Genomic DNA, 10,350 nt, shown 5'->3' with positions numbered 1-10,350 from the left:
GATAATAGAAGGAAAAGAGGAATCATTTATTTTGCCCAATTTTTAATTTTGTGAAGTATTAGTAATTACTTGCACATTTTGAAAACTTTTAAAGAAAGATAACTAAAATTCTCATTACCCTCTTGTCCCCAGTTGTCCAATTTCCAATTTTGTTGATAACCTTTACTCAGACATTATAAATTGAAGTAATTATAAGAAGTATTGTTCCTTAATTTTGGCATGGATTCAGGAGTGGTATAGTATGTCAAGTAAAATGTTTTGTCCTTTGGAAATTGCTGAAAACTGGTGAGACCAGAATGTATCAAGAGGCTTCTTGTACTCTTCAACATACAGAGGAGGTGAATATACAAGAGACACAATGAACATGGATATTTGGAGGACCCAAGAAAAGTGGAGATTGGAAGGTGTCGTTCCTTGCAATGGTCAGGCTAGGACCATCCTTCAGTATAGTGTCTCAGAAGTCTGTATTGTGTGCTGCTGAACTCTCCATACTTACATGTTATGGTGAACAACCGAGTTATGTAGAGTTTTGAGTGAGGCAAAATCTACTGGGCCAAAGTTTTGTGTGGCTGTTAAGTTCAGCAGAATGGTGGACTTATTGTAAGATTCTCTGCCATTTTAATAAGTAATATAAATATTTAAATAATATAAATAAATATATAAATAGTAATGAGTAATATACATATTTGAATAATATGTATATTGGAAGCCCTTTACACATTAGCTCATTGTATCTTTTAAAATTTCTTATACATTTCAAAATTATTTCCTAGTTGAGAAGAAACTGAGGTCATCTGAGGGAATAATCTAATCATAGTTGTGATATGAAAGTGGCAAATCATGGATATTGCTTGCCTTATGATGAGTTTGTAGATTTATTTGAAATTGGTGGGAAAGGTTGTTTTAGTTATGAATGCTGAAGTGAAAATTGTATACTGCCACCTGGAAGTTATAATGACCAGTCTATTAGAAAATTTCCAGTTCATACTGTAAAACATATCTTCTGATATTCTTTTATAATGGGGTTTTAAATATTCAGTGTGTTTATGTCTGTCTGATTGTGAAGAGCAGATGACCATTCAGCCCTGAGAATGATCTGACTAGAAGCTCAAACCCAGTTTGAGCTTTTGTAAAGCCACTGCTTTCTCAGTGCTATCCCCTCGAACATCCACTCTGGACATTGGCTGAGATGGCCCTCTCTGAACCCCAATATCCATGATGTTTTTAGGAGTTAGTAAACTTGGAAAATATACTTATAGACTTCACTCAGAAACAATGGGCCTTGTTGGACACATCCCAGAGAAAGCTCTTCAGAGATGTGATGCTGGAGAATATGAGTCATCTGGTCTCACTGGGTGAGTCTCTGAAATTTCCATATCTATATAAATTTCTCCTATTTTCTCATGAAGTGTCTAGAACAACTTGTTCATATTGTTTTATATTTTATTTTAAACTTTATATACATATTATATTTTGTTATTTTGTACCATGCACATCTACCTAAAAAAGATAGTTTCTTTAATTTTTGCATATAGTTTTTCACCCCAGTAGATTGTAATCATCTTGAACACAAATTTCATGTTTTTCTTCTACTCAGTGTGCAACAGTCAGAACAGTCCTTGAAATTCAATGGATGTTTTCTTAGAGAAAATGTGATTTTAAAATGTCCTTAATAATTATTCTTCTCTAGGTATTTGGTATGGATTCAGACTATAGTCCTAAAAACAACAGCCATATCCTTTTACACATGAACTATTCCAGGGAACTTATGCTATTGGCTTCTTTTAGAACATAATAGTGAAAACACTGTGGAAACCTAGAATTTCTCCTCACTTGAAAATACAGAGGGTTCTGCAGGCTCTCTTTGCACTTGGGCATCAACAGCCAGAGGTCCTCACTGTATTTGGGCACAATGTTAAGAGATAATCCTTTAATGGTGAAGACTTATCAATATTCTGTATTGCAGGTACTTTTCCCTTGGCTGATCTTCAATGTTTACCTTATTCTTCTTTGGTCATTAAAGTGGTTTCAAGCTGTTTGTACCACAGAAAACATGTTCTTAAATTCAATGGATTCCTGTGCATGTGAAACCATTGTACATATGACCCCTTGATAAAGTTATTTCAGTTAAGGTGTGCCCCATCTCTATCAAGATGTCTTAATCCTGTGTTCTTTAGAATAGAATGAAACTCAGGCAGAGAGTGAGAAAACTATAGGAAGTAACAAGTTGGAATCAACAAAACCCAGAAGAGAAGAAAGAGACTAGGAGATTGTTGGAAACTGAGGCACAGTGGTCTTGTAAGGAGAGATTTGCTGTTTCCATGGCTACACTTGCAACCTATGGAATGTGGTGATTAAGAGTTCCAGGCAAACTGGCTGAAGCTGTGAAAGGATGAAAGAAAAGAAGAGCAGATAACATTTTTGTAGTAAATAGAACACTTAAACTTTGTACTTTGAGATAAGATTTTTAAAATTCCTAAGAGTATGAATAATGTTGATGGTTAACTGCACGTTGCAGCTTCTACCCATGTGAACTGGGGTATATATAGAGCCCCTTCTGAACAATAAAGTTGTCTGATGAGCCTCTACTCGCAGACCCCCTGATCCCAGCTCTCTCGTTCTTCCTTTCTTTATCTTTCAGTTTCTTTCTCTTTGTTTCCTTCTCCCTTTTCTCTTTCTTTCTTTCCCAGTACCCTTCGGGTACAAATCTCCAAAAGGAGATGCAACCATGTGCCTTGTCATATGACAACCTAAGGACCAAGGTTTGCCAGTAGCCAGCCCCAGAACACCACAGTCTTGGGGGAAAAGCTTTGCCTTGATGACACCTGGATTTTACCATTTTCTAAGACTCAAAAGCATAAACTGATAAACTTCCATTGTTTCAGCCACCCTATTTCATGGTATTTGCTTAAGCAGCCAAGGAAACTAAAGCAAATTTTGGAACCAGGAGAGGGGTTTCTGCCTTTGCAAATAGCAAAAGTGTGAAAATGGTTTTAGAAGTAGGTAGATGCTGGAAGGCTTGTAAGTGCCCTCATAGAAAAGGGTTAGAAGAGAATTTTGGTAGAAATATGGATTCTAAAGATACTTCCAATAAATCCTTAGATGGAAATGATGAAGGTATTATTGGAAGCTTTAGGATATGGATCTTTGTATTACATTGGCAGAGAACAAGGGAAATTTGTGTTCTGAATGTGAAATGGAAGGTAGAGTAGACTTTTTTGAGAGTTGTGAACTTGAACATTTTGCTAAGGTAATTTCCAAACTGAGTGTGGAAAGAGCAACCTGACTTCTGCTGGCACCTTATGATAAAATGTAAGAGGAATGGAATAAGCTGAGTACTGAACTTCTGAGTATAACAACAGCAGAAACTGATGGTTTGGAAAAGTCTGAGCTTCTGGGAAATGAGCTAAAATTTAAATGGACAGGAAAGGGACTGACTGAAGGAAAAGTCACTTTAAGATGAGAACTGTGGAAGCTGAGATTGGACTGAAGACAGGTTATCAGGCCAACAGAGTAGGCTACCCATTTATGTGAAAAGGGTGAATCTCACACAATGGTAAAAGTAGGGTGGCTTTCTGCCCTATTGTTCAGTAAGAGTGCTACTATCCCAGGGTTCTGAGTGGCTGGAAGCTGTATCCTTAGGATTGTGGAGTTGGGCTACCACCCCACTGTTGTTAGAGGCTTGAGCCTATTTCCCCATTATTTAGTGAGTCTGGCCACCAGCCCAGTGTTATCAGAGGTAGGGGCCTTCACCCCAAGGTTTGAAGAGAACAAGCCTGCTGCACAAGATATTGGAAGGCATGAGGCTGCTGCTTCAACAATCCTAGAGACTAAAACATTGTTCCACAGCTGAATCTCAGGCCTTGAAATCTAATGGAGCATGCCTTGCATGGTTTCTGAATTGTTTGGGATCCGTGACTCCTGTTTTCCTCTTAGTTTTTCCCTGTGGGATTTAAAATGTTTATCTTTTGCCTGTCCCTCCATTGTAAACTAGAAGCACATAACCTGTTCTATAGACTGAACAGATCCACAGATACAAATTGTGCCCCAGGACAGATGACACTCATAATTAATGTTGATTAGACTTTCTACTTCACATTGTTTCTCATGTGACTTGAAGCCTTTGGGATATTGTGATGGAAAGTATTTTACATAAATAAAGAATATGTATTTTTTAGGTTTTGAGAGTGATATATGGTAGTTTGAAGCTTTATGTACCCCAGAAAAACATACTTAAATATAAGCCATCCCTATACCAATTGTTAGTAGGGCCTTTTGATGAGGTAACTTCATTTAAAGTGTGTCCCACATAATTCAGGAAGGTACCAAATTTTAATACTAGAGTCATTCATGAAATAATAAATTTCAGACAAAAAGTCAACACAGAGGAGTGGATGTAGCTAAAGTGATTAAGCATCTGCTTCCTGAATGAGGTCCTGGTTTCAATCCCCGGTGTCTCATAAAAAAACAACAAAAGAAAAACCAAAAGACAACAGAAATGTTAAGTTGAAATCAGTGAAACCAGAAGATAATGAAGTGGCCAGGAGATGCTTTGTGCATTGCCATATGACAAGCTATGGACTGAATGGCACCAGCAGCTATTCCCAGATTCTTGGTCTTGGGGAGAAAGCATTGTTTCAATGGTGACTTGATTTGGACTTTTTCCTGGCCTCAAAACTGTAGGTTGCCTTTGTTTAAGCCGACCCACTCATGGTATGTTTCTAAGAAGACTGGGAAAATGAAACAATTACCTTCCCTAGATTTGATGGCAATCCACTAACTGCAGAGATCTCAAAATTTGTTTCTTTTGTTTTCTTCATTTTTTTTTCAACCACCACCAGGATATCAGGTTTATAAATCAGATGTACTTTCCCAGTTGAAGCAAGGAGAGGAACTTAGGAGAGAAGGAATAGGAATTTTCCAAAGGCAGAATTCAGGTAAATTCTAGAAAAATGCTTCATAATAGGAGGGTCCTGGTCATTGAGTAAGTAGATTCCTAAAAATGTCTATTGCAGATTTCCTTAAGTGGGTTATATTTTCTAATGTAGTTGTCAATATTGGGAAAATTTTATTGGATGTGGTCATTATTCCATTTGCCACATTATTATCTCTTCAAGGGTCTGAGACTTTGGGGAAACATGTATTTGTATAAGATTGGATTTAACATTCACTTAATGGGTCTTTTCCTTGTCTTCCTCTTGGATGGTTTTTCCTCTCTTTACCTCCCCAAAATACTAGCTTTTTATAATTTTTCTTATATTTTAATTTTGATAGTATTTTCTAATTGTCAGTATTATAAAATATTTTCTACTTCCTAGAGTATTCCTTAATTTGATACTCTTTCCCAGATAAGTGTCATATTTGAAACAAATATAGGGCCACATGATGGTTTTCAACATTTTAATTTCCCTAATGCTAGACCACCAATTGTTTATTTTTCTTCAATTATTTCAGGGAGGGAAAGTGATTTTAGAAAACAGATGCTCTCCATGCAACATATCTGCAGGAAAAACACATCTATGCTCTTGTCATTGGTAACTGTCATTGGTGTGAACTCTTGTCTTCCAAATAGATACTTGGGAGTGCAATGAATTAGGAATTCAGTATAGGCACTCAAGTATGTAAGTTGGTTTTTAAGTGCTAATGCAGAACAAGTTAGTGATAGTCTGAATTTAGGGGAAAATTAACTTGAAGATACACAAAAAACCTGAGTTTTTATAAAAATATAATTGGGCTCATATGCCCAATATTTGAAAGTGTATGAAGTCTTCCAGAATTGATTAGAGCATTCTGCAGTTGAGATAGTGCAAAAGAAAAGATCTCTGTACATGAAGAAGAGCACCATGGTATGGTAAAGATTTTACTTGGGGACTGTCAGTGAATGATTAGTGTAGAGTTCCTTTGTAGATGAGTGGATTTTTATGAAATGAATGGTTTCTCATGTACTTCAAAGAAGGAGAACTCTGATACTGAAAAGAATGGCATTAAATATAGTGAACTGCCAGATTTTACCTACATATCCAGAATAATTGAACATATGTTAACTTAAAAGGGAAAGAAACCCTACTTCAGCAATCTATTTCAAAAAGCTCTCAGTGGCCAGTCACCTTTTAATCAACAAAAACAAATTCACCATGGAAGTAAATTATATGAGTGTCTTCTGATTGGTAAATTGGTTATTCAAAGCTCTGGCCTTACAGATTACAATGTAACTCATACAGAAGAGAAAGCATATGAAGCTTTTCAATGTTGAAAAGTCTTCACTCACTGTTCTGCCCTGAGACAACATGAGAGAACTCACACTGGAGAGAAACCATATGCAAGTCATCTACTGGGAAAGCCTACTGTAGAATCTATAGCCTTAGTCTACCTGAGAGAACTCACACTGGAGAGACACCCTATGAATGCCATATATGTAGGAAAGCCTTCACTCATTTTTCTGCCCTAGGAAAGCATGTAACAACTCATACTAGAGATGATCCTTATAAATGTCAACTGTGTGGGAAAGCCTTCACTCACTGTTCTCCCATCAGAAAACATGAGAGAACTCACACTGGAGAGAAACCTTATGAATGTCATCTGTGTGGGAAAGCATTCACTCAATATTCTGCACTTAGGCAACATGAGAGGACTCACACTGGAGAGAAGCCCTATTGAATGTTATCTATGTGGAAAACCTTTCACTTGGTGTTCTTCCCTGAGAAATCATGAGAGAACTCACACTGGAGAAAAACCCTTTGAATGTCATCTAGGTGACAGAGCCTTCCCTGGTCTGTGTTGAGAAAACATGAGAAATCTCACACTGGAGAGATACTGTATGAATAGCATCTCTTGGGAAACCTTAGTTTATTTTTGTAACCTTCGACAACATTAGAAAACTGATCCTGGAGGGAAGCACTATGAATGCCATATATGCCTGGATTTAATCTTTTTTATTCTGTGGGCCCCTTTACCAGTCAGGTGAGATGAATACTACATTTTTGCCTACATTCAGAAGGGAGAGAAATTCTGGATTTAAGTTAGAGGTCAGAGAAAATAAAGATAATGGTTTTTTTTTGTTTTGTTTTGTTTTTTTTTTTTTCCAATTCAAATTCACAGATCCCATGAAATCAAGGGGTCCATTGACCTCTGGTTAAGAACCCTGTTATATGTGAAAGGCTTTGGTTAATGTTCTGACCATACATTATATGAAAGAATATAAACAGCATCATTTGTAGGAAAACTGAGATTTAACACTGTATATATTGCTTATTGGTGTCATGAATGAAAGCATGTGTTCAGTGGTCTCTCATTCCTCAGCACTGATATTCTTAGGCTATGGAAACAATCATAAAGTCTATTTAGGGAAATCTTCACCTGTATTCACTTAGAAAATTTAATTGAAAATAAAGTTCTTTTTATGGATCCTTTGGCTGTGAACAAGTCTAATTTTTGAAACTATGTGGGATAACAATATAGAGTTGCGAACTGACACTGGTATACTAAATATTGGATTTACTAAGAACTAATATGAAGTGAAACTAACTTAAGAGATCGAGAAGCAGACATAGCTCAACTGATAGGGCATCCATCTACCATATGGGGGGTCCAGGGTTCAATCCCCAGGGCCTCCTGACCCATGTGGTAACCTGGCCTATGCAAAGGGCTGCAGCATGCAAGGAGTGCCATGCCATGCAGGGGTATCACCACAGGGGATGCATGCAAGGAGTGCATCCCACAGGGAGACCACCGCATGTGAAAAAAGCACAGCCCACCCAGGGGTGGCAGTGCAGACATGGAGAGCTGACACAGCAAGATGATGGAGCAAAAAAGAAATGTTTCCCAGTGCCACTGGATAATGCAAGCAGACACAGAAGAACACAGTGAATGGAAAAAGAGAGCAGACAATAGGGGTAGGGGATAGGGGAGGGAAACAAAAAATCTTAAAAAAAAATCAGTACTTGAATAAAGCACATTAGTCATTAACAATTGTGGGTTCATTGGATAGAGGATTCCCCAGAATCCAGAATCTGCCAGTGTGTCATGCCATGCATTAGTATTATTACGGGAAGTTTTTTGCAATCAAGGACATAATGATAACATCAAGCAAGGACATTAAAGTACATTGAAGGCCTAGGCAGTGTCCAATTTTCAAAATGTCCAATTTTCAGAAGGAAGGAACCCTCTTCATCTCCAGTTTGGAAATATGGGTCCTTTATGTTAAAACTGCAGTCCAGACCACAAACTACCCCTGGGAAGTGCCTTGTGTAGTGCACTCCAGTGGGGAAATAGAAAGCAATCAGGCATGCTGAGGCTGAGATTTTGCATTTGTAGCCTAAACAGGATACATGCTGGTCCTCCACTCCCTCAAAGCTGATTGTTGCCCAACGTATACTCCACTGCCTTGTTCAGTGTTCAGTTCCCTGCAGTGTTCAGTTCCCAAGTACATTTAGATGGGGTCACCATCCCGTTAGTTCTTCCAGATGGAATTTATGTAGATAAGTTCTCCATTCCAGTGTCTTCTCACCCCATTGCTATTGTTTAGGAATGTGCTTATGGGTAGGGCATTTGTGTTGTCATGAGGTACCTACATCTGCCTGAAGTCCATTCAGGTATCTGAGCACGTTGCAAAAGTGTTTCTCCACAGTCACATTTTGCATGAGAATTGCTGTACCATATACAGAGTATAGGTCTACCATGGTTTTTTTTCTACAATAAAACTCATCTCCTTTTAATTTGTAGTTTCCTCCTTAAGCCAAGACATACCATCATTAGCAATGATTTTGTCATTCACTATATTAACTACTCTGCAGAGGTGTGGATTTGTTTTTTGTTTTTTTTTTGTTTTTTGTTTTTTTTTTGTGTGGCACTTTGGCACCTGTATCTAAAAGACTGTTGAAAGTGTGCACCCCTGTCATTCCCCATCAACTCTAATGGAGATACAGGGCATATGACCCACAGTGGGGACCTGGGATCCTTAGCTCTATCCCTACGCATTCTTTTTTGTGTGTTCTTTGAGCTACTAGGGTCAGTGATAGAACCCAGGAAAATGTATGTGGGAAGATGGTGTTCACTTGCTTGAGCTGCACTGTCTCTTCTGACTTGATTTTTTCACCTGTCTGTTGCTGTATTGTTTTTAGGAGGTGCTAGGGATAGAACTTGGGACTTCAAAAATGGGAAGCAGGCACTCAAACACTTAGCTGCATCTCTTCTCCAACATTATTATTTTTAAAGGAAGTAAGATCAGAATACAGATGATGGGAGCATCCTTCCTCTCTGACTCATGAGTCACAGTCAGAAGTGTCTTCCTCACTGCCCTAGTCTGTGGACATGGAAAACAGCATCCAGTATGTTCCTCTTTTCTGGGGTACACCTGGGGCTTATTGGGTAGCTCTGCAGAATTTTAAGGCTTTTCAGTTCTGAGAGCCCCTTTCTCCTCCTCTTTTATGGTTTGTAATATGGCTGTAATATCTTAATTAAAGGGACCATCTTCTGCAACATAACTTTGGCAGATTTTCTGTCTGTAGGAATCACATCCATTTCTGCATTGTCTCTCCCTTGCTTTGATAAGTAAAGCCACCTTGCCTTTCTTGGTGGGCCAGCCCTGCCTCCTCCTCTTTCTTCCTGTGGTAGTTCTTTTATTTTTTTTAATTTATTTACTTTTCTCTCCTCCCCACCCCATCCCTTCCCATCCCAGTTGTCTGTTCTCTGTGTCTATTTGCTGCATCTTATTTGTCTGCTTATGTTGTTGTCAGTGGCACCAGAATTTGTGTTTCTTTTTGTTGTGTCATCTTGTTGTGTCAGCTCTCCACATGTGCAGCACCATTCCTGGGCAGGCTGCACTTTCTTTCATGCTGGGCAGCTCTCCTTACAGGGCACTCTCTTTGCGAATGGGGCAACCCTACATGGAGGACACCCCTGTGTGGCAGGGCACTCCTTGCATGCATGGGACAGCTCCACACGGGTCAGTGAGGCCCAGGATTTGAAACACAGACCTCCCATGTGGTAGACGGATGCCCTAATCACTGGGCCAAGTCCGCCGCCGTGTGGTAGTTCTTTATGCTTCCTTTATGTCCCTATTGGCATGGCCTCCCATTGCTGGACTTTCTTCTTCTGGGCCACCTCAGTGAAAATGGCTGATTCTGTACTTCTGATTCCAACCCAAAGCAGAACATTGTTGATCTTTCTACCACTTCAACCACTACTATCACCATGGTCAACAGAAAGGATATGGGTCTTCCCCTGGACAAGCCTTTGTTTCATTAATGCCTCTTATGCTGTCCAACACAAGACCATGTCCTCCACATCCTGTGAAAGAGTGGTAGGTTGTAGCCAGTTGTCTTTCCTTTATCTAAAGTGCATTCGTGACCC

Source organism: Dasypus novemcinctus, chromosome Y, assembly GCF_030445035.2.
Source record: "Dasypus novemcinctus isolate mDasNov1 chromosome Y, mDasNov1.1.hap2, whole genome shotgun sequence".
In the NCBI taxonomy this organism is placed as follows: Eukaryota; Metazoa; Chordata; class Mammalia; order Cingulata; family Dasypodidae; genus Dasypus; species Dasypus novemcinctus.
This window is presented reverse-complemented; position numbering follows the sequence as displayed.